Below are 26,207 nucleotides of genomic sequence, written 5' to 3' on the forward strand. Positions count from 1 at the left end.
CAGGCACCTGGAGGTAGGAGATAATGAAAAGACCACGGAGAAACACTGCTGACTGGCTTGCATTCTTAGCTTGCCCAGCCTCCATTTTTATAGCACTCAGGACCATCAGCCCAGGGATAGCACCACCCACAGTAGCCTGGCCCTCCCACATCAATTTCCAGTTCAGAAAAATCCCCTATGTGCTTGCCTGTAGTCCAATCTCATGGAGGCATGTTCTCAATTGAGGGTCCTTCCTCTCTGATGAGTGTAGCTGGTGTCAAGTTGATGTAAAAACCATAGAGTCCATAGAATAAATACTTCAGATATGTGCATATTCTAGTGTCTTTTTTTTTTGATGCAAACATCATGAGGCTTTATTATAGTTGTTTAACGAGCTAACCCCAGGTTAGCTCGGGTCTTTCATCCACCCACCAATGCGGATGGCTAGGAAAGACAGCTGGAAGCGTCTGCATAGAGATCTTATAGGGCAGTGTAAGGGGAGTGTCTAGGGGTACGCACAGGCTCAGGATTGGAGGGCTTGCCCTGTGTTGATTGGTCAACTGGTTGTTATGGCCCATAGGCCCTCACAGGGTGGTTGCAATGCTCTGCACGTCATTGCTGTGTGCTTGTCCATAAAGCACACCTAGTGCCGTGAAGCATAGCGCCACCAGCTAACTTCTGATTGGTTCCTTGCCACAAGGCAGGCATCTAACCTCCTAGTCACCAAGGCAAGGTCAGACAAGCACAAGTGTCTTCTATCTGTAATAATATTTTGCTTAGAGGTGAATGAGTTAATCATATAGGCACTGTGTTAGAAATACAGCCTTCTGGCTTCTCTAATGAAGAATAAGTGGCTCAGTCTTTATGAAAGCTATAGTTGACCTGCCTAACTATGTATCATAGCTTGACCAATCACAGGCTTTTAAAAGACTGCACTTAGTAATGTGTACAATGGTATGCCAAGAACAGTGATGAGTTATCTGACACCATGTAGCCAGTGCTTAGGGGAGGCTGTTAAGTTTTCAATATATATAGATATAGAAAGTGTATAAATGTAAGTTCCCGGGAAGCTCAGGCCTCCAGGATCTCAGCCCAGGACCCCGGTCACCCCAATCACCAGGCAGATTTGAAAGCTTGATGCAAACTGCATGAAGCTTTGTTATAGTTGTTTAACGAGCTAACCCCATGTTAGCTCGGGCCTTCCATCCATCCATCATGGCGGATGGCTAGGAAAGACAGCTCAAAGCATCTGCATAGAGATCTTATAGGGCAGCGTAAGGGGAGTGAGTGTCTAGGGGTATGCACAGGCTCAGGATTGGTGTGCCTCCAGGCTTGGAGGGTTTGCCCTGTGTTGATTGGTCAACTGGTTGTTATGGCCCATAGGCCCTCCCAGGGTGGTTGCTATGCTCTGCACATCATTGCTGTGTGCTTGTCCGTAAAGCACACCCAGAACCATAAAGCATAGCACCGCCAGCTAACTTCTGACTGGTTCCTTGCCACGAGGCAGGCATCTGACCTCCTAGTGACCAAGACAAGGTCAGACAAGCACGTGTTCAGCTGTTATGGCTGCCAAAATGGGGAGCTGGTCCCTTCATATATAGGAGACACCCGTAAGCATTCTCTCTAGGGTTCCACCTCATCATGGCTTACACACACTGTGATTTTGTCTGCAAATATCTTCAGCGTCCCGGGTCACACTGTAACACAGAAACTACGACCATTATAACAGAAGACCCACGAGTCAGGGGTTTCTACTGAAGTTATTCACCAACTGAATCATTTTCACAGAGTATTTCTAAGGAGGGCATAAAAGAAGGGAGAACTAGCTGCTTAGGAGCAAGTCAACTAGTTTCTTGATCCGTTTTTAGTCAGTTTCAAAAGAGGGAGTGCTTAGTTTCTTCCTAGCACAGAGTGAAAAGATGTTTATAGCTGAGGTAGGAACCAGAAGAACAAACACGCTCATCTCAGTACTGGGCTCAGTTGGCATCGCTGCAGATGGTCCTGTGTCTGAATTAGCATTTTCAGACAGCCTGCAAAAGCCAACTGCCATTAATTTCGGTAAAAACTGTAACGAATCACCTCACATTGTCCCGTACACCCTGAAGCCTCATTTACTTCCCTATCTTCATTGGAAATCACAAAACCCTTAGAGGGAAGAAAGACATTTGAAAGGTGTCATTGAGGTATTCATTTTAGGCGTTCTTTTGTCCTTTTCTTTTCAAGGTTTTTTACTAACCCTCCAGGTCACAAATTTGGCTTTACCCCTCCCCACAACCTTTGTTACACAGTAATCAGCAAAAAGGAAGCAGCAAGAAAGAAAATGAAAAGAATAGACCCAAATTGTCTACTTTTTTAATCTTTAGTGATGACTGGTGATTAAGTGAGAAACCAGCATTCAATAAGGGGCAGAGATTGTTTTGATTCATGATTCCAGTTACAGGGATGCATTGGGGAAGTTTTGTTGCCTTTCCCAGTTCTCCCATGTAAAGTTAACAAGGTGGAGGGACAAAATGATCCAGTGCAAAGACCCCTGGCCTTCCACAGCAGTGTGCGGAATTTAATATCTATTCTTTTAAGGATTTCGTGAATTTCAACAAGTGTCATTTTTGCTTGGTTGTATTCCATGGTAAAATATCCACGGGCACTTTTATATGACTGCAAGTGGGTATAAGCACTAACTTTTATTAGCCATACTGAAGTTTATTGTTTCTTGGTCAATAATTAGCTACAGTAGACATTGTAACACTTTTTCCTTACTAAAAGGGCAAATTTACATTCTCGCTAGTGACATAAAATACTTAGAAGTACTCTAAAAACCTCATCAATTTAAATTCCAACTGTTCTGGTGGTACAGCCACATCTTGTTGTAATTTTAATTTGTTTCCTTTGATGACTAATAGGGCTGCATACCCCTATGCACATATATTAATGATTTCAATATTCTCTTTAGTGAAGTATTTTCTTTTTCAGATCTTTTACTCATTTATAAAATCCTGGTAGTGAGTTGAGAATCCCAAATACTAGTAAATTCTCAGAGAAACTGGGGAATTGTTGGAAACATAGTTTAAAAAGTTGCAGTATGGTTTTAGAAGGATCCACAGAACCAACATGTAAATCGCATGTCTTTGAATGGGACATGCAAATGCTGCCAGCTTACCTACAGAGCTCGACAACGTCACACAATTAAGAGGAGTCTACACAGATGTTGCAAAGTTAGTGAAATAGGTGGTGTGTCTTTAGGTCAAACAAACCCTTGATCATATTCTGGACTCTATCTCTCATGGTAGTATGACCTGTCACAAAGATTTATCTTGGACAAATTATAAAACCTCTCAAAGACTCAACTTTTTCATAACATATATTTTAATATTATTATGTGTGTATGGGTATACACACAAAGGCCAGAGGAGGATGCTGGATGCTCTGGAGGTTAGAAACATAGGCAGTTGTGAGACACCTGTAATGAGTATTAAGAAAGGAACTTGTGTCCCCTTTTAGAGAAGGAAGTGCTCCTAATCACTGAACCATCTCTCCAGCCCCTTATTTTATAGTTTTGAGGAGCAAAGTATTGTTGAAAAGAAGTTGAGTCGTGCCTGGTCTTAAGACAGTACAAGGTCTTATGGTGTGAAAGGGCTGTGGTGAGCTGAATAGGTGTGGCTCCACAGACTCATGGCTTTGGATGCTTCTTGCCACAATGGTAAGGGACTAAGCCTCTCGAACTGAAAGCCAATCCCAATGAAATGTTTCCCTTTATGAGAGTTGCTCTGGTCAAGGTGTCTCTTCACGGCAATAGAGCACTAACTAACTAAGACAAGTGCTGAGAATAAAATAAAGGTTTTGGCAACAGAGTTAAGATTCCTCTGGCACAGTTAGAGGTACAACAATGTAGATGATAAAATAGAAAAACAAATCTAAACTGAAGGGCAGTTTTCACCTGGACTTGTAACCCAAGTAAAGATTATGAGTCAGTGGTAAACTAGACATGCTTGGATATAGAATCGATGGGTATACAAATACCCTGCATGGTTGATCCATCTCAAGCGTCTCCTCAATAAGAGCTCTTTGTCTTGAAATACAACAATGCATTCAAAGAAATCACATTTGTAAATACAATCTCACTTAAATCATAATTTCCAATCTCTCTTTTTTCAAAACTAATTAAAACTTTATTGTAAGGGGTTATTTTTAATTTTTTTTAAATTTCATTTTGCATTCCAACCACAGGTCTCCCTCCGACCCCTCCCCTCCCCTCCAGCCCTCCCCATCTATTGCTCCCAAGGTTAAGGGCTCCCATTGGGGATCGACAAAGCCCAGCTCATCAAATTGAGGCAGTACCAAGCCCCTTTCCCCTGTGCCAAGGAACATGATATACCACCATAGGGAGTGGGCTCCAACAAGGAACTTTCAAGATAATAAACAAAAGAAAACAACAACAAAGAGTTACACAGTTAAATCAGACTGGCCTAATGACTAGATATCGTAGACTTTAGACTTTAGAATAGCAATTCTAAAGTCATGGAGCCTCACATTGGGGTTTACACTTTGATTGCCCTGTTTTCCTTTCTTTGTTTACATATATTCATATAATATTCCACGGAACAAATTTAATGGATAAAAATTTTAAAAACCAACCAATTTACAGATGTAAACACAGAGAAATTGGGATTGTCTTGTCCTACCTTGCTGAACCATGCCTGATATCTAGTAAGTCTATTGACTACATGGGGGGAAAGTACAGGAATTGGCAATTGATAATAGGACAGGAGTTATTATTACACAGGGCTCAGGTCTTGTACCATGTACTTATTTGAGGCTGCAGATGCTTCATGTCTTCATTTGCTTTTATTAATTCATTCATTCAAGAATGGTATGATCACAAATCAGCAGCACCACCCCCTCATCATTAAGACTAATATTCATTAAATGGAGGAGAAAATATTACATATTGCTTAGAGGTGACACAGAGGTAAGGGTAGAGGAGAAAGGGGAATAGGTAAAGAAAGACAGAGAGAGAGAGGGAGGGACAGTACACATATATGTTTTTTTCTTCTTGTGCATGCAACACCCAAAAGCCACCAGGTCCTAACTTCTAAAATGAGAATTTGTGGGTAATATTTTTTTATCATTAAACTCCATCTTTTCTATCTGCTGTGAATAATAATGATAATAAAAAAACATCTGTAGTTTGTTATCCGCAGAGGCAGAAATTATCTTCAAAACATCTCTTTTACTACTCATAAGAGGTAATTAAGGTCTCAGAATGATGCCTCACTACTTGCACTGTTCTGGATAAAGATGAATCATAGTAGGACAATAGTGTTGGATATTCAGTTTAATAAGCTCTAAGTTAATGCATCCCAGGGAATAAGTGCCAGCCCCTTGAAAGCCCTATAACATTGTTTTTCCTATGGCTGGAAGCTCGAATCTAATCACATCTGCATATACAAACCGATTTATTTCCCACTAACACCAATCTCTCATGTTGCCCTCTCTCCTTCCCGTTTCTCTCTCCATCTGTTTCCTCCCTTCATCTAGCATCCACTCTCTCTTGGAAACTAGATCAATTTTCATAGATTGAATTTTAAAATTAATGTGCTGGAGTGTTTTGTCTGAAGGTGTGTATTCGCACCACATTTGTGGCTGGTGAACTAGGCCAGAGAAGGAAGTCCAATAACCTGTCTGTGGTGATACAGACCCCCGTGAGCTGTCACGGGGGTTCTGGGAAGCAAACTGGGGTCCTCTGAAAACCCAGCAAGTGCTGTTAACCACCAAGCTGTCTCTTCAGCACTTAGATACACTTTTCTATTTAAGGGTAACAAGAAGAAATAAGACAGTCTTCCATCCAAGTACTAAACAGACTAGGCCTCACTTAGCTCTCAAGATCAGAGAAGAGCAAATACATTCATGGTGGTATGACCATACAGGAAACCTACCAGGCCTAGCCAATCAGGGATCCCGGAGGAGAACTTACAGCCATTACTTTCCTGAGTGAGCATAATCCCTAACTGCATTCTAATGATTTGTCCTTGTATCCACAGATAAGTGTATTCCTCAACCCTCAACAAGGAAACTTGCCTATGCAACAGACGGAAACAACTACAGAAAACAACCAATCAAGAGGCAAAGTTGTAGAGCCCAGTCCCAACGAGTAAAGGAAAGGAAAGGAGGGAAATGATGCAATTACATAATCTCAAAAAATAAAACATAATTAAAAATAAGACTTGATTCATTTTTCAATCTCCTCAGTGTCCAGCTGAGGAGAAAAGAAATAGGTAATTTCCTGTACCCCGTCCTGTTAACTACATATGTACAGAGGGAGACAACCCAAGTCAATGCAAAGGAACCAAGAGGGCATGACCAAGGGAATGTGCCTTGAAGGTAAGGTGCCTTACCAAGATGGTGAATGAGTCAGTCCTTCTCTAGATATTTTATTACTATATGTAGGCTAGGTATATTGTTAGGAGTATTACAGAACACTTAGAGAATTGAGCACTTGGATTGAATGGATTAATTTTCTAGTTATAGAATACATTAAAATGCATTCCAAAGATACTGAAGAACATGTGCAAATGCAAAGTAGCCAAAGAGAACTTGGCAATTACACAATGGGTCAAAATATAACAGAACAAATGAAAATGATCTTTAGTCTGATATGAAAAGCAATGTGTCCTTTTGAAAAAAAAGAGCTATTATTTGTAGCATCTATATGGTCACACTATTTTGCACCCTGATTTGAAGCTGATATGCTTATCAATTCTGCATTCTACTTTTTCCTCTTTGTTTTATAGAGAAAATATTTGTCAGATCGTCCCAGATCTTTGTAATCACTTTTCGAAGTTTGTATAATATTACTTTGAGTTCTCAATCATTCACCCTTTTGTCTTTTCAGTGTCACAACTAATTCATTTTTAATGAGCTTGTATGAATAGCTTTCTACTTCTGGGTGAGGAGGAAAAGGAAGCAATAAGAATATAGTGTTGTGTGGGCTAAATGTACACAATGCCCAAAATACAATTCTGATTTGTATACTCTCCAAGTGTCATGGGGAGGGTCTGTAAAAAGTTCTGTCTAAGATTTTTCTAAGACACCTTTAATATTCTTCTCAACTTAAATTAGATTTAAGAATTCAGCCGGGCGTTGGTGGCGCACGCCTTTAATCCCAGCACTCGGGAGGCAGAGGCAGGTGGATGTCTGTGAGTTCGAGGCCAGCCTGGTCTACAAGAGCGAGTGCCAGGACAGTGCCTCCAAAGCCACAGAGAAACCCTGTCTCGAAAAACCAAAAACCAAAAACAAACAAGAATTCTCCAACTGGGAGCAATACTGTCCACCATGGTAACTACTGATAGCAATTACTATACAAGTGAGTGTGTGGCCCACTAGAAGTGAGAGCTGTCGGCTGGCTTCTGGACCAGCTGCCGCGCTAATGTGGCTGTGGAAATTGCATCTCCAGCTTCTGCTAGAGGATGAAGCCATTTTCTTGGAGACAAACACCTACCTAGGTTGTCCAATCCAAAGTGGTCAATGCCAGACACATGTACAGTGTGCGTTGCGTGTACATGCTGTGCATGTGTGTATAACATTGGTAATTACAGGAAAGTGTTTATGAAATTAGGAAGGAGTTGGGGGAACATGGGAGAAGTTAGAGATGGTAAAGGAGGAGCAGTAGTGATGCAGATCATGTATAAAGTTCTAAAATAACAGGAAAGGATGCTAATGGAAGAGATCTCATGGATACCCATGTCCTAGACCAGTGCCCAGTGGTACCCTTCTTAGTTTAGTCTTCTGGAGAATTTCACCGAGGTAGCTGAAGTTACCACTATGGTGGGAAGTCTGGCAAAGAATAGAAACTCAGAACAAAGATCAGAACCTTGAAGCAAAGATGGGGTAGTGGGAAGTCAAAAGCCCGGGTGATCGCCCGAGGAGTTCATTACCAGGTGTGTGCAATGAGCAGGTCGCAGGTCAACCAGCAGAAATGGGATCAAATCAGGGACCGTTGGAAAGGGGATACAACTAGAAGGAAGCACTGACTGGGATTGAGTGGAAGGAGAGGTCAGGATTCAGAAGGATGGGAACCCAGGAGGGAAAACAGAAAAGCTCAGTGGAATTTTAGGTTCCCACTACAAAGAGGTTTCTCTAGTAACTAAAGGTATGGAAGATTTTCTTCTTAGTGATATGATACAGGAGAATAAAAATAATTACACATTAAATCTAACACAAGAAAATATCTGGACTGCGATTTACAACTAATGATATTTTTGACTGTTGACCAAAATTTGAGCTGGGCAGTGGATAATTATATGTATATTATATGCATATTATTAAGTGACCTCGACTTATCAATATTTCTAGTGTTGCACAGCTCTCTACATGGGCACTAATTGGTCATTTCTGTGTTTGGAGCAGTGATCATTTTCTTCAGGAAGATACTATCTGGGCTCCATTTGTTCCATATTTTCACAGCACTCGACTGCACTTATTTCAGAAGAATTTTTATTATCTGTCTTGTCCAAATCTTGGTGACAACACTAGATCCATAATACTACCAAAAAGAAGTAGCAAAGACTGGGTGACTGGAACAGAAATGTGTTACCTCACAATTTTGGAGGCCGGAAGAGTGAAATCAAGGTGACAACAGGAGCAGTGTTCCCGTTGAGGCCTTTCAGGGAGATTCTTGCCTTGCCTTTTCAACTCTGATACGTGTAGGACACTTACACACTGCTTGGCTTATAGATTTGTTACTCTGATGTCAGCCTCCATCGTCACATGGCCACATGGTCCTGTGTATCCCCTTTCTTTATAAAGACATAGCCCCCATTGTCTCTTAGTATGAACTCATTTTAATTATTTATACCTAGAGGGACCTTGGAGGTTAGGACTTCAATATATCATTTTTGGTTTTAAAGAGGGAAGTCACAATTCAGTTCATAACAGAAGGCTGGGGTTGTGTCTATTATATAGTTTTGACTTTTCTGTCCTGTCCAATTATCTCATTGCCAAGATCACATGTTGTATTCTATGAAAGACTGATGAATACATAAACATGAGAATGACACTGTACTAAAAATTTTGCATCCCCTTCATATGGAAAATAAATTCAGATAGAGATAGTGCAGGGCTACACTTCAGAACTCCAAGGCTCTTTCAATTCCACAACTGTATGCTTCTTCTGTCTCAAACTAGTTTGATTTCAGCTATGCAGAAATAACCAGGTAAGGGCTCAATGACCAATCACATTTCACTTCAATAAGTAATATACTGATAAACCTGCAACAGTTATTTAAGTTTCGGGAAATTTTGATGGCTTTCAACTATGTATGTATCTTTGAAACTTGTATTAGGCTACTCAGGAGAGGGATATAGACTCCATTTGAGCTGTAAGCCTGACATCTTCTGTCAGATAAGGATACTGCAGAAAGATTGAAGTGTCAGAAGCAAAAAGATCATTCTGGAATTAATTCTTAATCATAGAAAAACAGAGAATGAAAAGTAACTTGTCTGCAGAATTACAGAAAGCTTATTGCAAACAGAACTATTCATTTTAAAATAATATTTTCATTAAATCTATTTTTTAACATTAAATCTTTTACATTGTTTTGTCCTGTATCTGGATAATACTCATCCACAACTCCCCCCAGATCAACTAATGTTGTGTGTTATCTTTTTCTTAAAAATATAGAGTCGGATTTGCCTTACGCAATACTCTTGTGTATGTGTATGGCCTGGAGAGTGTTAGAGAGTTAGTTGAGGGTTAGTGTGCATATCTTTAAAAAGAATTAAGTCTTCCTCAATCAGCAGCTTTTTATCTAGTCATTATTTTCTGAAGAGTGAATGAGAATGCAGCTTAAGAAGGATGTTAATCTATTTAAGTTGACTGTTGTCTTGAAGAAGCAAGTTCAGAGAGATAAAATACAAATAAGTAGGCCATCCAAGAAGACATAATTCAAACAAAATGTTTTGGATGAATGAACAGTTAGTCTTACTGCTTTAGGCATCTGTTAAGAGGATGTGGGGAAGCCGGGAAACAGGCTCTTGACTCCCTGGTACCTGAATATTAATGTAATGTGGTCCTGAGGCAGAACTATAGTGGGATACAAGAGGGTTTCCTAGGAGGAGTTTCCATCTGTATTTTCTGCCATTATAACTAGTTCCCTCACTTGGACCTAATTTCAGGGACACTGTTGCTGCCATAACTATCAATTCAGTACAGAATAAGTTCCTCGAATTCATCTGAATCTCTAATTAAGCCCAAGTGGCATCATTTCACTTAAATCACACCACACACATATACACACACACACACACACACACACACAGAGAGAGAGAGAGAGAGAGAGAGAGAGAGAGAGAGAGAGAGAGAGAGAGAGAGAGAGAGAAGGGGGGAGACTGGGCATGACACAGCTAAGGCTCCACAGACTGGGCCAGGGTACTGGATGCTGAACCCAACTCCTCTGAGGATTAGTGTGTTTGCAGGTTGCTTATGGTTAAAAGGTACATTCATCAGACTTCAATGTGGTATGGGGCCATCATTTATTTGCAGACACTGTTAATGTGGGCATTAGTTATCTTTCTATTGCTGGGATGAAACACCATGACCGAAGCAGTTTGCAGAAGAAAGAATTTCTTTGGGCTCACAATTTCAGAAAGATATGAGTCCATCAGGACAGGGAATCTTGCCATCAAAGCCTGCATGGTATCGGGGCAAGAAGATGAGTGCTCACATCTGAAATGGTAAGCAGGAAGCAGAGAGAGTGGGCTTTGGATGGTTAATCTTTAAACGTTCAGAGCTCACATTCAGTGATACACATCCTTCAAAAAGGCCACATCTAAATATCCCCAAATAGCCCATTGGACACTTGTGCAGGTATGCATGCATGTGTATGTGTAGTCCAAAGGTTGATCCCAGGAATCCTCATCACTTTTCTACCTTATTCTTTGAGGCAGGTTCTCTCAACCTCACAGCTTGTGGTTAAGGTTCTTCTTGCAAGCCTACTTGATCAAGGCATCCCCCTAGCTTTGCTTTCCAAGGGCAGAATAGAAGCCAGCTACCTGATCACTGTCATTTATGTGTGGTTTGGGCATCCAAATTCTGTTCCTCTTGCTTGGGCAGCAAGCACTTTAACCACTGAGGAAACTCCTCAGCCCTCTTTCCTTTTTACGAATGTATGATGAACTTTGGTTATACCTTAAGAGTGTCTGACTTTTGCCTCCTAGTAGGTTTCCTGTATGTTTACAGCCTTCCGCCTAGTTTTTGATGTCTGTGGAGAATTCTCTATTCCCAGAAAATCAGGCTGGGGGGTTGACAAGATCATTCACACTGAGCTTTGTGAGTGAAGGGATCGGGTTGGCATCTTCAGCTACAATAGTTACAGACATGGTAAGAAGTGGAAATCAAGGATGCTTGGGTATTCTCCCAGAGGACCCACTGGTTTCAAGTCAGGCTTTCAGTTCTTGTCTAACTTGTTCTTCAAAAATACTTAAATGGAACCCGGGATTGACACACAGATGTATACATTAAACGGCATTTTAAAACTTTTGTCATTTATGTCTATTTCTTTCATTTTACAATGAAATATATAGAAGCTTGAAAAAAACATTCACTCAAGTGTTGAGTGGGTTGACTTGGTGATGCTACATAAAGAAAGCTTCTTCTCTCTTCTCTCTTCTTCTCCCTTCTCTCTTCTCTCTTCTCTCATTGTTTTCTTTCAGCTTCTTTGTAATTTGGTTTTACAAATAAAGCTCCTCTATGTGTCTGATTACAGTGTAAGGTTATGAAAGATATATATATATATATATATATATATATATATATATATATTGATCTGCCCTTTGTTTTCTCTCTACAGTTTTGCTTGTGTGCCAAGTTGCAGGACTTCAGCCAAAGCACTTAACAGCTGAGACTTGCTTAAGCTTAAAGCACTGTTATACGGCTCTCTCAGAATGCGTGCATTTGTGTTGGGTGCCTGTTGCCCGTGGTAGAGGGCAGTCCCACTGCATAGTGTGGCAATACTTTTTCAGAGGCAATGTCATCCCTTATCCACAGAAAATGACAGAGCTTCAGCGGTTTGTATCACTCTTGATCGATGGCACACGAATTTTAAATTTGTCTATTTGATACATGTGCAGAAGCAGCTCTTTGCTAATTTATTTATATTTCCCTAGTTACTAATTAACCTGGCTCCTCTTTTATGGTTATTGATTATGTAGGTTTGGGGAGTAGATCAACCTAGGGACTAAGTGTGTTATTGTATAAATACAAATAGAAATATTTCATGATGTAATGTGAATCCATTTTTGTATAAAAAGGTAAATATCATTTCAATACTACCAAAAATATTATGTACATACAAGATCTGTCAACTATAAACTCTTACTAAAACATTAAGGAAATTGGAAGTAGTTTCTTTATATGAAGGTGATCCTAATAGTTTCCAAATAATGAGTGTGGTAGTTTGAATGTATTTGGTTCTTATAATATCTTAGGGAGTAGCACTATTGGGAGGTGTGTCTTTGTTGGGATGGATATGGTCTTGTTGGAGGAAGTGTGTGACTTTGGGTGCAGGCTTTGAGGTTTCCTCTGCTAAGGATAATGCCCAGTTTCTCAACCAGCTTTATGTTGCCTACAAAATGTAGGACTCTTCAGCTACTCTAGCACAACATGTGCCGATATGTGGCAGCCACAATGCTGCCCAGAACCTCTGAATCTGTAAGTGAGCCACCCCAATTAAATGTTTTCTTCCTAAGAGTTGCCATGGTCATGGCATCTCTACACAGCAATAGAAACACTAACACAATGGGAGAGACAGATTCCCAACTGATCATCTCCTGAAACCAAGCAAAGCTTCCAGTATCGGGACTGTCTAACATTAACATGTATTCGATTTGTTAGTCAAAGAGGTTCCATGGAAATCCACAAACAACCCAGACTGTTTCCACAAACTGAGAGCAAGACCCCATTGCTGAAGACAATACTCACACAACTCATTGAACATGCAGAGGTCTGTCTGGTGCTTACCTAGAATTTTCATCTCTACATTCGATTGTCTTTGGTATGGAAGGTACTCTGCATGCTACCAAAAGAGAAATGTAAACACCAACCCAGCCACAAAATCTTTGATCTACAGTCTGTCCTTCTGTGTATATGTTTGTCTTATTGGTTGATAAATAAAGTACTGTTGGCCAATAAGAAAGAAAGTTAGGCAGGACTAGGAGTTGAGGAGGATTCTGGGAAATGTAGTAAAGAAGTCTTGTGATCCAGGCAGGAAGTGACATAGCAGGCAGACTCAGAATATAAGCAGGAAATCATGCTCTTGCTCTTCCCTTTCCTCCTGCTGTCTTCTCTACGGAGCTGCCATGTGATTCCAGGAAGAAGACGCCAGCAGAAGGCATACTCGATAAGTCTTATAAAACATGTAGATTTATGATAATTAAGACTGACCTAGTCAATTGGCCAGCAGCATTTGAAACTAATATAAATCTGTGTGTTATTTAGGGCCCTAATGCGGCGGGTGGAACTCTGGAGGCTGGCGGGAAACACCCACATGGCAGCAGGGCTCCGGAGGCTTTGGCAGAAAGATTTATCGTTACAGTCCTCCCTGAAATGTAAGCTAGGGCAACGGTGGCACAAAGCTTGTGAGAGTAACCAAGCAACACCCGATTTGACCTAAGGCTTACTCCATGAGATCGAAACCATACTTGACACCGCTTTGGTGGCCAAGAACAAGAGACTAGATAATACTCACAAGGGTAAGAACAAATACTACCCATCTAAAAAAAAAATGTTGTGGTAGTTTGAAAGAAAATGTTCCCCCAAAAGGGAGTGGCATTATTAGGAGGCATAGCTTTATTGGAGTAGGTGTGGACTTGTAGGAGGAAGTGTGTCACTGTGGGAGTGGCCTTTGAGGTCTCATATGCTCAAGCTACTCCCACTGTCTCGACCACTTCCTGTTGTCTGCAAGATGTAGGGCTCTCAGCTACTTCTCCAGCACCAGGGCTGTTGCACGCTGCCATGTCCCACCATGATGCTAATGGACTAAACTCTGAAGCTGTAAGCAAGCCACCCCAATCAACGTTTTCCTTTGTAGGAGGTGCCACGGTCATGGTGTCTCTTCACAGCAATAGAAACCGTAACTAGCACAGTAGTGATAAAAGGATTCCCAGCGGTATGTGTGACACTCAAATATCAATGCCTCACTCGGCCTTCATCAGAGAACCTTCTCTAGCACTTTATGGGAACAAAATCAGAGACCCACATCCAGACAGTGCACAGTGAATGTGAGAACTTTAACCCTAAATGGGATGTCTCCATCAAATTTCTCCCCTCAGAGATCAGGGAGCCCTACTGAAGAGGAGGCAGAAAGAGTGTAAAAGCCAGAGTGAGAGGAGATGGGAGATGCAGGAACAAGGCTTTGTACACCAATAAGAGAAGCAATACGAACTCACAGAGACTACAGCAGTAAGCACAGTGCTGACCCTGGTCTGCACCAGGACCTATGCGTGCATTTAGTGGACTTCAGTTTTGTATCATTATGGAACTCCTGAGTGGGTCCCTGATTCTGACTAATCTCGGGGCCCTTTTCCTTCTGTTGGCTTGCCTTGTTCAACTTCCATGTGATGGTTTTTGTTTTATCTTATTCTATGTTTTGTTGTCATTTCTTAGCAGCCTGTTATTTTCTAATGAGAGACAAGTGGAAGAGGTTTGCTTGGGAGGTGAAGCTGACAGGACCTGGGAGGAGTGGAGGGAGGGGCAGCTGTAATCAGGATGCTTTGTATGAGAACGGAATCTATTTTCGGCAGAAGGGGAAAAATAAAACAACAACATCTTAAGAGCTAGGGTTTCCACCACTATTTTAGATGTGTTGAGAGCCATTGCAAGTACCAGGGAGGACCCCACACAAAGGAGACATTACTGCAAGTTTGGGGACTGAGTGTATAGATTTGGGCTTCGGTGTGGTTATTAGATGGGACGTTTTTATAAAGAAACTATAAATTTCTACTTTCAACTCCTAGTGTCTGCAAGACAAGACTGCTCAATAGCAGCTGAGAATGATGTCTTCTTAGCAAATACTGGACAGCGCACTTGTGTGTTGTTATTTTTGTCTCACCCATAAAATTCATGCAAGGAATCTGAAGAATTGATGGAATTATATTACAATACAATGAATTACTATTGAATTCCCTTCAACTTACGAAAATGTTTAAAGATTATCATCTTTACTGTGACAAGCAAGGTTTGAGAAGGATTATATAATGTCAGTTTCGTAGAACTCATTCAGGAGCAGGTATTGGGAGAAAATATGTCTAAGATTTGTCACGGGTGACATTTTTTCTCCTCATTCTGCCTAGTTGAAGCTAGACCTTCAACACTGGATAAAATGCATATGTTGGGATACAGATCCAATGGCCTTTCACATAGTCAGACTTAACATGATAACAGGGCTTTCCAAAGTAGGTCAGTTAAAGCAATCGACAGAAGAAAGACCGAAGGCTCTGGGGCCAGAAACTTGAGTCATTAATACAGCAATTCTTATTATGCATGTCCTCATTTGATTTCTATTCCCGTGATAAAGAACATGACCCAAAGGAACTTGTGAGGGGGGGAAAAAGGAGAGTTATTTGGCTTACATAGCCCTGCCACAGTCCATCACTGAAGGAAGTTTGCTCAGGAACCTGGAGACAGGAACTGGAGTAAAGATCACTGAAGGACAAAGAATGCTGCTAACTGACTCGTTAACCATAACTTTCCCAACTTGTTTTCTTATCAATCCCAGGACACACTCCCAGAGGTGGCACCTCACACAATGGGCCGGACTCCCCCAGATCAATCATTAATCAAGAAAATACTCCTACAGACCTGCCTACCAGCCAATCTGATGAGGCATTTTCTCAGGTGAGGTTCCCTCTTCCTGTATGGCCCTGGCTTGTTTCGTGTTGACAAAAAAGTGTGGCACTGAAATTCTCAAGTTTCTCTGAAATGTCTTCCTTATCTCTGAATTAGGTCAACTATATCTCTAGTCCTGTAGAAGTAAAAAAAGGACAAGTCAAGTTTGTCTAGCACAGGACGATGCTGACCTAAGTTTCTTCCTCTTTGCTTTTCTAAGAGCTGATATTTAGAACATGCCTAGAGATCCAAACCAATGAATAAATGAAATAAGGGAAATATTGAGGCTTCTTGAATAAATAGAGACTAAAGGTACCTTCTTATACAGACCTTTCTGAGAACAGTAGGAAGGGGATTTATTTTTTTCTTTTTTTCTGATTTTTTATTTAAATTCTTTAATTACTACTCATATTTACATATCCTTCCCCCCATTACCTCGCCCTCCCATCCTCCCATGTTCCCCACCAAGCCCCCCCAAAAAACCCATACCCCAACTCCTCTCCAAGGATAATGAGGCCCTCCACCACCTTCAAAGTCTGTCATATCATTTGGGGGAGACCTAGGCCCTCCTTGCTGCATCTGGGCTGCAATAGTATCCCTCCATAGGGAATGGGCTCCCAAAGTCCATTTGTGCTCTAGGGTTGAAGACTGGCTCCACTGTTAGAGGTCCCAGAGACTGTCTTGGCCTCCTAGCTGGCACCCACATTCAGAGGGCTTGGTTCCGTCCATTGTTGTTTCCACAGCTTTATGACTAGGGTCTTTATGCTCTCACTAGGTCAGGTCCACTGTTTCTGCAGGTCTCTCCAGCCCCGGCTTGGCTCCTTTGCTCATCCCTCCTCCCTCTCCACAACTGAATTCCAGTAGTATGGTTCAGTGCTTAGCTGTGGGTGCCTGTTTCTGCTTCGAACAGCTACTGGATGAAGGCTCTAGGAATGGTAACCAAGGTAGACACCGATCTCATAATAGGGGAAGGGCATCAATGGCATTTTCTCCACTACTGCTTGGATTCTTAATTTGGGTCATCCCTGTGGATCCCCTAACAGTTCCAGGAAGGGGACTTGAAGTTGACAACATAATTCAAAGGAAAAGAGACCCCAGAGAGAAATGTACAACAAGGATGGAGATGGAGAGGGTAAGAAAGAAAAGTCCGGCGGCATTCCATTTCTGTGGTGGTGATTAATCTCCTAGGTTGACTTGATTGTATCTAGGGTCAGATAATACAGGTGTATCTGTGAAGACAATTTTGGGAGGGGTGAGCTGAGGACATGTGACATCCCCTCAGAGTAGGTGACACCTTATGGTGGGAGCCTAGACATAAAGAAGTCTGAGAGAAAAGCAATGCTGCTTGCTTGCCCACCTTCACTTCCTGTTTGCGTGTGTGCAATGCCCAGTACATTCTTTTACCTTTCAGCAGGAGCTGAAAACCAGCCATTGTCCAGGAATTCTCCAGGCTTCAGTGTCAGGTCACAACCAGCCTTGTAGACTTGGCAGCTACTGGGTTCTCAGTGTCTCCAGTGTGTTGACGGTCATTGTTGGACGAGCCAGACTCTATCATGTTATACAATCTAATAGCATGAGTATATATTATCTATGTTTATTGTATATGTTGCATGTATTTATTATATATATATATGTATATATATATATATTGAATATTTTTATCTCACTGGCTTTATTCCTTTGCAAAACTATAGTATTCTTTTTCTTTGAGAGCAAAAAATTGCTCTTTCTCTCTCTGTCTCTCTTTCTCTCTGTCTCTGTCTCTGTCTCTGTCTCTGTCTCTCTGTTTCTGTGTGTGTGTGTGTGTGTGTGTGTGTGTGTGTGTGTGTGTGTGCCCGGGTGTGTGCGTGCGTGCGTGCGTGTGCGTGCGTGCGTGCGTGCGTGCGTGCGTGTGTGTGTGTGTGTGTGTGTGTGTGCCCGGGTGTGTGCGTGTGTGTGTGTGTGTGTGTGTGTGTGTGTGTGTGTGTGTGTGTGTGTCCGGGTGTGTGCCCGTGTGTGTCTGTCGGTCTAAATTAACTAAGTATATCCCGGGAAGGTGTCAGTGTCCCTTCTTATTCAGTCTGTAACCAGACTTCACAAAATTTGAGTGGAGAACAAGTAATAAACCAGGTTACATCTCAGAATTGTAAATCAAGACAAACCAGATAGAATAAAGATAGCTTCTGAAGCCCTTGTCCTTTCTGATAGAAAGGTAGTGACTTCTACTCTTGGCATGGGCTATCCTTTTTTTTTCTTTTGTATGTATGTGTATATATAATTTTTCAGATCAATTTAAAAAATGATCTCATACTTGCTTTCTGAAATATATATTCAGAATGATACAGTGATTTATGTTGGATTTGCTGGCAAGCGTTTCTCATCATAAAAGGCTGGCATTATATAGAAATAGACACTGAACCTGCTGATAAATTAATATCTGACAGCAATGAAAGAGTGCCATTCATTATGAAGTCAAAAGCTAGTGAAATGCTTTTGCAAATTGGTTGTGTTAAATAAAGTTCCCCTTCAAAAGTTCCTTCCTTCCTTCCTTCTTTCCTTCCTTCCTTCCTTCTTCCCTCCCTCCCTCCCTGCCTCCCTTCCTTCTTCCATTCTTCCTCCCCTCCCCCTTTGCCTTTCTTCTTGGAAAATTCACCTTTGTAAACTATTTTCTAAAATATACCTTTGGGGGCCTGGGAGGGTAGTTGGGTGTGGCTGGTGGGATGAATGAAGTACAGATAATAAAAAACCAGAGACAGATACTGAGGTTAAAGCTGAAGATCAGAGAAGCAAAGTGGCCAGTGGCTAGAGAGCTCTCACCTCTACCAATGCTCAGACCGAAAGGGACATCCACCGAACCTCAGACTGCTCCCAACTGCACTGCTCCTCAGACTGCCTCAGACTACCTGTCTCCTGCCTTAGATTCCTCCTCTCTAGTGCTGGGATTAAATGTGTGGGATCCCAAGTGCTGAGATCACCTTTGTGTGAGCTCTGTTTCTCTTTTAAACAATTCGATCTCAGCTAGCCCAGGGTGGCCTTGAACCAACAGAAATTCATCTGTCTCTGTGTCCTGAGTGTTGGGATTAAAGGCGTGCACCACAACTGCCTGGCCTCTAAGGCTGTGTCTAGCTTCGAACTCTGATCTTCAGGCAAGCTTTATCAGATCATAGATAAAATATCACCACAGATGAAAGTGAGGGAAGTGATGTTCATCAATTAAAATATTAAAAAGTGAAAAAGAACATTCTTTTTTCTCACCAAATGCAATCCAATTTTGAACACTGTTCAACAGATAGCTATGAAAAGGATGGATTTTTGTTGTTCTCAAAGTTCTACAAACTTGTACTGGGTCTCCACCGTTTCCTTAAGGAGATGAAGCACAGAGTTACTTAATTCAGTGCAGTCAAACAGGAAATGGGAATGGATAACACTATTTTTTTTGCATAAGAATGTGTGTTTGGTATGCATACAGATGTTCCAGTGTGTGAAGATAATACACTGGTATGTAAGGGCACACATGCACATGTGTGCACCATGGGTAGAGGCCCAAGATTGACGTCAGCTATTTTCCTTCTTCACTTTGTGACTTATACACGAGGCAAGGTCTCTGGGTGAACTTTGAGATGGCCAATTTGGTTGGTCTAGTTAGCTAGCTCACTCTGGGGGTTCCCTGCCCCGACCTCTCACTCTCTCTAACATGGGTTCCCAGATGATGTCCAGACTTCATGCTTGCCTGTCAAGTCTCTAAACCCACTGAGTCCTCTCTCCAGTCTGAAGCGAGTATTATTCTTATTCAAATGTTTCATAATTGATGGCATAAAACCTTTTTGATGGAATCTCCAAAGGCCTCCGTTTTATTGATTCTATTAGTCCTGCTTTACAACCTGTCTCTTCTCCAAATTAAAAAAAAGTTCTAAGAAAGAGTTTTTTTTTGCCATTCCATTTACCCTTTTTCGGAGAACTAATGTAATTTAATTTTAATAACTGAATCATCATAGCTAGGCCAACTACAAAAGGACTATTATTCAAGCAATAAATTTTATTATGTACCCTTGGAATTCTACTGAGACCTATGAAAAAAATTGCTAATATAACATTAAAATTTAATGCACACCGTGGTTCCAACATAAATGCCTATCTTGTTTATTAACTGTCTTTGTAAGAGTTACAACTTCCTGACTCACTAGCAGGCACTTAATAAAATTCTCTAGGGTGGTAGATGATTTGGGGGAAATTTAGATTGGCCTGGTAACAGTTGCATTTTCTTTTATCCCCACAGATAATTATTTCTTGAGAAAAGACTTATAACTGCATATAATTTTAAATCCTTGTTTCTTTCCCAATTAATGTAAATAACAGAACCTGTTTGTCTACTCATATAAAGCAAGTTTAAATCTAACCCTTCCTAGCCAACGCAGTTAGTCAGATATTCAGACCACCAGTGGGTTTTGGTCTATACATACAAGGTTTATATCTTGATGTTATCAGGGTATTTTCTCTTTGTGGCCTCCTCGTTCCTTATTTATCTAAAATGGGCCTCCAAAAGTACTATGTCTGTTTCTCTCCAAGATTTTCGTGCTCAGTGTTTTAATGAGTCATTCTGAGCAATAAGCCCTCCCAGCCCACTTGGCTGTTATTTTTCAGTAAAAGGTGAATCATATCATAAAATGTCTTCCAACCATAAAGCTTAGTAGAAAGATGGCGTCGAGGACTTCGAGTCAGCTAGGGTGAGGGCAATATTTGAAATTTAAAGCAAGAGCATACTATATCCAGGGGTGAGGATAATTAATGGTGAACAAAGAGATTAGGAATAAAATGAGAAAAACTCAATTACACTAGAAATATAAGATTTCAACATGCAGAGAAATAAAAGAGGATGTTGACACACAGGCACACACAAACTCACTGAAACAGAGGCAGACAGACAGAGACAAAGAAACAGAGATCAAAATCCAGACTCGTCATTTGGCTGGATAACTACAGGGGGAAGAAAATATAAAACTTGAAAGATGTGTGTTACGTGTTATAAAAAGGCTTTTAATGGCAGACCTAGGAGTCTGAATTACATTCCATGCAGTGTAGTAAGCAACATGATGCTGTCATTTGTATTTGTTTTTAATACGTTATTTCTTTATTGTTTTTACATGTATGAGTGTTTTGCCTGCATGTAGGTCATGTGCACTACATGTTTGCAGTGGCCATGAAGACCAGAAGATGGCATTGCATCCCCTGGACCTGGAGTTGGGAAGGTTTTGAGCAGCAATGTGGGTGCTGGGAATCAAACCTGGGATCTTTGCAAGAGCAGCTGCCCTTAACTCTAGAGTCATTTCTCCAGCCCCCAAACAATACTTTTTTAAAAAAAAAATGTGAAAGTACATTGTTGTTTGAGTGCTTTGGAAGAGGGAAGGATAAAATAGAGCGTTCTACAAGTTGGAAACAGATAAGCCACTTACAGGTTAGAACATAGCTATAACCATCTTCTGCATTTTCCAAGGAGGATCCCGTGACTGACTTACTACCCACAGGATCTGGAAAGTGGGATATGCATCTGCTCACCTGTATTTTAGTCACCAATAGAAGACAAACATAATAACTGATGAAAGTAAACATACTTATAACAGTACTTGAAATACCGTTTCAGATAGAACAGGTGACTGTTTCGTTTACAGGTTTCTGTGTATAACAGCCCTCCCTGGCTGTCCTGCACTTCACTCCATAGACCAGGCTGGCTTCACACTCACAGAGATCTGCCTGCCTCTGCCTCTCGAGTGCTGGGATTAAAGTGTCATCACAACCCTGCCTTGGGTGGCTATCTTTATTAACCAGGTAGAATAATTCCGAGCCAACCTTAAATATATGAATGGCTGAGCACCACAATACTGAACCTTTGGTAATCCCAAAGGAACTTGCTGAGAGGGACCATTTTCAAGTTCTGTTCTATGTAGTCAGAGATCAAACATCTTATCATCTTCCTCATTTCCCTCTTCTAAGTCAAGGACTTTTTGGTTCATGGGCAAAAATAAATACATAAAAAGGGGGAATAGTTCAGAAGAGAGGGTCTATAGTTAGTCCAGGAAGACCCTCCATTTTGCTATGCTATTTCATTGGTTCACCTCAAATGGTCACACTTAATAGCCAGAAGAGTTAGGAAAAGGTATTTGGATAGTTTATTTTCCTGGAAGAAAGATGGACACGACACACAAAGAAAAATATTGTTGAGCGATGACTGTGGCACCAGAGTGGCTAGCAGATACTGTAATATATGAACGAACAGAAATCTATGAGCTAGAACTCACTTCCACTGCTCTTAATGTTAAGTACTAACAGGTAAAGCTGCTATCAAGTACAAAGATGCAATCACAGAAACAATAGCCTCAAAATTAGAACAAAGCATCCAATGGGAAATTTGACAAAACCACAACAAGATGAGGAATTACGGCTGTTGATTCAAGAGCAAAGTAATTTGATAAAAATCGTGTTTGTGAAATGTATTTGGAGGCTGGTTGCCAGCACAAACTATAATGTTAATATAATTCATTTGTTCCATAGTTTAAGTAGTGTTCTATTTGATTTGGTTGTGTGTGTGTGTGTGTGTGTGTGTGTGTGTGTGTGTGTGTGTGTATGTTTGTGTAGAAAAAATGAACAAGCAATTGCCCTAGTTTCCATCAATTTTTCACTTAGATGGGAAATCATATAGCTTGTTAAATTGTAAAAGAGAGAAGATTGCAATTAAGCTATTAAAAATTAAGTAATTATGTAACAAGAATGTAATTTTCTTTAGCTATTTAATTTTTGTTGTAATTACAGGTCATTTTTAATATCTGAACTAGCAATACACATGGCTCAAAAACATTATTAATTAAAAGAGCCATGTAGCAAATAGTCCTTGTGGTTCCTGTTATTAGTCATACTAATCCAAACTAGCACTCCAATACAGTAATAAACTAACTTTTTTTTTTTGTTTTCTATGTAACCCTGACTGTCCTGGAACTAGCTCTTTAGATCAGGCTGACCTTGAACCCAGACATCCACCTGTCTCTGCCTCCCAAGTGCTGGGATTAAAGGGGTGAGCCACCACACCCAGCAAAGTACCCCCGCTTACTAGCTCTTTCTATTCTCCCAGATACTCCTTTTGCAAATAAGCAAATACAGTTAAGAGTTTCTCTTTTATAAAAATACGATGCTACATAACACACTATTTATTTAGATGGTTTTTATTAATGATTCTCCACATGAGTGCAAGTAGAACTTTACTTTGTTCCCTCCCATTTCCATTTTAGGGAAAACAAAAACTAGTTACAAATAAAGAAAACCATAAGAGAAACAGAAATCGTGCTACTGTGACTAGTTGGTGTTGTGGCAAAGTGGGCTATTTTAGATTCATGGCAACTTATGTGGATTTTCAAAGGGCCATTTGTTTTGTTTGCTGTTCTGAGGTAAGATTCATTCTGTATCCTCAAATAGCCTCCTGGTCCTGAAAACCCTCCTGCCATAGCTACCTGCTTAAGCCACCTCTTGTGGATCAAGGTGGGTCTTTTGATGTTCCACCTTGGCCTTCAGCTGACTATGCATTAGGAATGACATTGAGTTTCTGATACCTTTTGCCTCCCTATCAAGCGCTGGGGTTACAAATGTGTACCACCACACTAAGGCTATACTCTGTAGAGGCTAGACTCCTGTCTCGGGCCCTCGACAGAGGGTCATTTAAATGTCACTAGGTGGTAACTTCTACTCAAAATAATGATTAGTTTATTATCCCATGATTAAAAACAAATATCCCAAAGTAAAAAGCCTGGGAGTTTTTGTTTTGTTCATCTATATTTTGAGACAAGGTATTTCTGTATTAGACTGGCCTGAAATTCATTATATCGAGTTAGGCTCATCTTAAACTCATAACTCTCCTGCCTCAGAGTAGTGAGGGCTATGATTATAGCTATGAATCAAAGTGCCTGGCTAAAACTATGTAATTTCAATGTCATCTAAATTTACTACCAATCAATTCTATAATAACATCCTCCCACCAATGCAATATTCTCTCTTCTAAGGATGCTTTCAGGAGTCATGCAGGTTGGGTAACTAAATTAGGTAATTGCTGTTAAGTTAAATAAAACAACTCTTGCTTCCCTCTTCCTATGTAATATTTTTGTGTAAACATTGTGTTATTCTTGAAGCAAAACCAATTTTATTGTGTTCACTATAAAGAAACAAATCACATGAAACTATAGGACTAAAATACCTTAACATTATCAGTGCATAAAATCAACTTATCTATAATTCCAAACTGTCTAGTTTCACTAATACTGCCTAGTCTCACTAATGTTTAATCTTTCTTCTTTTCCTTTTTATTTTACTTTTTAAGGAGTTGCTCCTTTGACTCTCATGCCCGCCCAATACCTCGATTTCAGAACATTCCATTGCATTGCCAAGGTCAGAGATATTTACAAGGTGAGGTGTAGCTGTCAGTCCTGTGGCTCCCGGCTTACACAGAGCAGAGGGTTCTTCTTGATAGGAGGACCAGACTGAAGCTCTTGGTAGAGTATCTCCTTCAGCATTCTTCCTTGTTCACTTTTGTCCCTTGCTACCTGACAGTTTTCTTTGGTCTGCCATCATTATCTCCATGAAACATCTGGTATTTACAGGGCTCCTGGAGCCAACATTGAACAATTTCTTTTCTGTTTGGCTGCAACAAGCCTGAACATGGGAGCTTTTTTGGAGGTTTGCTAAGGAGATCTGACGCTTACTGAGCAGTTACTCATCTGTGTCTGGAATCTTTTCTTTCACTGAGTGAAAAAAAAAGAAATAAAAAGGAAAAGAAAAGCCACGACTGCTCCTAGGTTTATTGTAGATATGTGGGAGAGCACAGTCAGAGGCACAGACATCTGGGAGAGTGGACATGACCAGGCTAAGCTGGGCCATATGGGGAGAGGGGAAGGGGATGGAAGGGAATAGGAGAGCCAGCTGCAGCAGCCAGGAGGCCAAGGTCCAAAATAAAAAGAGAAGGTTAAGCAAAATGTCTCGATATAGGGAAGAGTCTCTGGGAGAATGGCAGCCATGTCCTTGGGCTGGAGAATTCAGGGTAGAGATGGGGTATGCAAGCCATACCCTGTAAGAGATAGGGACCGAGAGATGCTGGGAGAACCTGGTGACCAGGTCCAGCTTTGGTAAATTAAATTGGTGCCCCAGCCATTTGTCGTGAGTTTGAAAGTTAACGTCCACTCTGGGAGTCCATCACACTACTGCATCTGTCTGTAGTGAGACAGATCCTCCAAACCCTTGTTAAAGCAACTCCATCCTGCAACCTGCTGCCATTTAGCCTTCCTGAGTGCCAGACGGCAGCGAGTGCACCATCCTTCCTGTTTTCAGACTGTTAACCAAGAACAGCAAATCCTCACTCAGCAAGGACAAGGGTGAGTGGGTATTCAGCATTCACCTCTCCCAGAGCCTGGTTCTGCCTAGGCTTCTGTTGTCTGAGCCTGGACCGCACCCGCTACTTCAACACCAGTTAGCACTCCGTACCCAGGATTGCACTGACTCTGCTGTAGACCTAGAGTCCATAAAATAGAAGCTGTTTGGTAGGCGGGAGTTTAGCCATCTCCAGAGAACACGGCTATCTCTGACCATCCACTCGCTACTCTGTCTCTAACGGCTGGTAAACTTCTTTTACTCATCAGGATGGACTTGCATGAGTCATAATTTGGGCTGCTTGTACCATTCCAGTTGGAGGCCGTTGTTAATTTTACATCTCTCCAGAAAAATCACGCAACACCAGCCCCTTTCTCTTTCCCATCTGTCATTTCCTTTGCGGGAGTCAACCCCAACCTCTCAGAATGTCACTTCTCCTTTCTAACAGTGGTAAAGCACCAATTTTCTTTTGAAAAGGTACGCAGATGATCTCCACGCTACGATAAAAGGGGATATGGGTCTTCATTAGCCACTGCCCATGACGAAAGGAAGCTTCTCTGATCAAGACTGAAATGTCACCAATCTATAGATATAAACATGGCTATTTAGAAGGCAGTTGCCAGCATCTGTGTAGTAATGCTCAAAACTAGATTGATGATCTAAAACTATATGTGCTCATAATTTTTATAGATGGTATCAATTCTTCTCCATGAGTAATCCAACTAGCAGGTATAAGAATACTTGAAGGGATGCTCTCTTGGCCTGGACACATGGAGGAGGGCCTAGAGCTGGCCCAGGATGATATGGTACTTTGGGGAGCCCCATAGAGGGCCCTATCCTCCATGGGGAGTGGAGGGCAGGGGGTGGGGAGCTGGTGGGGATTGGGGGGAGGGAGGGAGAGGGAGAAGGGATTGACATGTGAAGCAAGCTTGTCCCTAATTTGAACAAATAAAAAAATGGTATTATCTAAAAA

The 26,207-nt window shown here is 41.1% G+C and overlaps 1 pseudogene; it reads left to right on the forward strand.

The window, feature by feature from the left end:
- The first annotated feature begins 1,898 nt into the window (after window positions 1-1,898).
- Window positions 1,899-26,207, forward strand: part of LOC113837406 — a 40,231-nt pseudogene continuing 15,922 nt past the window's right edge.

This window comes from Cricetulus griseus, chromosome 10, assembly GCF_003668045.3.
Source record: "Cricetulus griseus strain 17A/GY chromosome 10, alternate assembly CriGri-PICRH-1.0, whole genome shotgun sequence".
Lineage (NCBI taxonomy): Eukaryota > Metazoa > Chordata > Mammalia > Rodentia > Cricetidae > Cricetulus > Cricetulus griseus.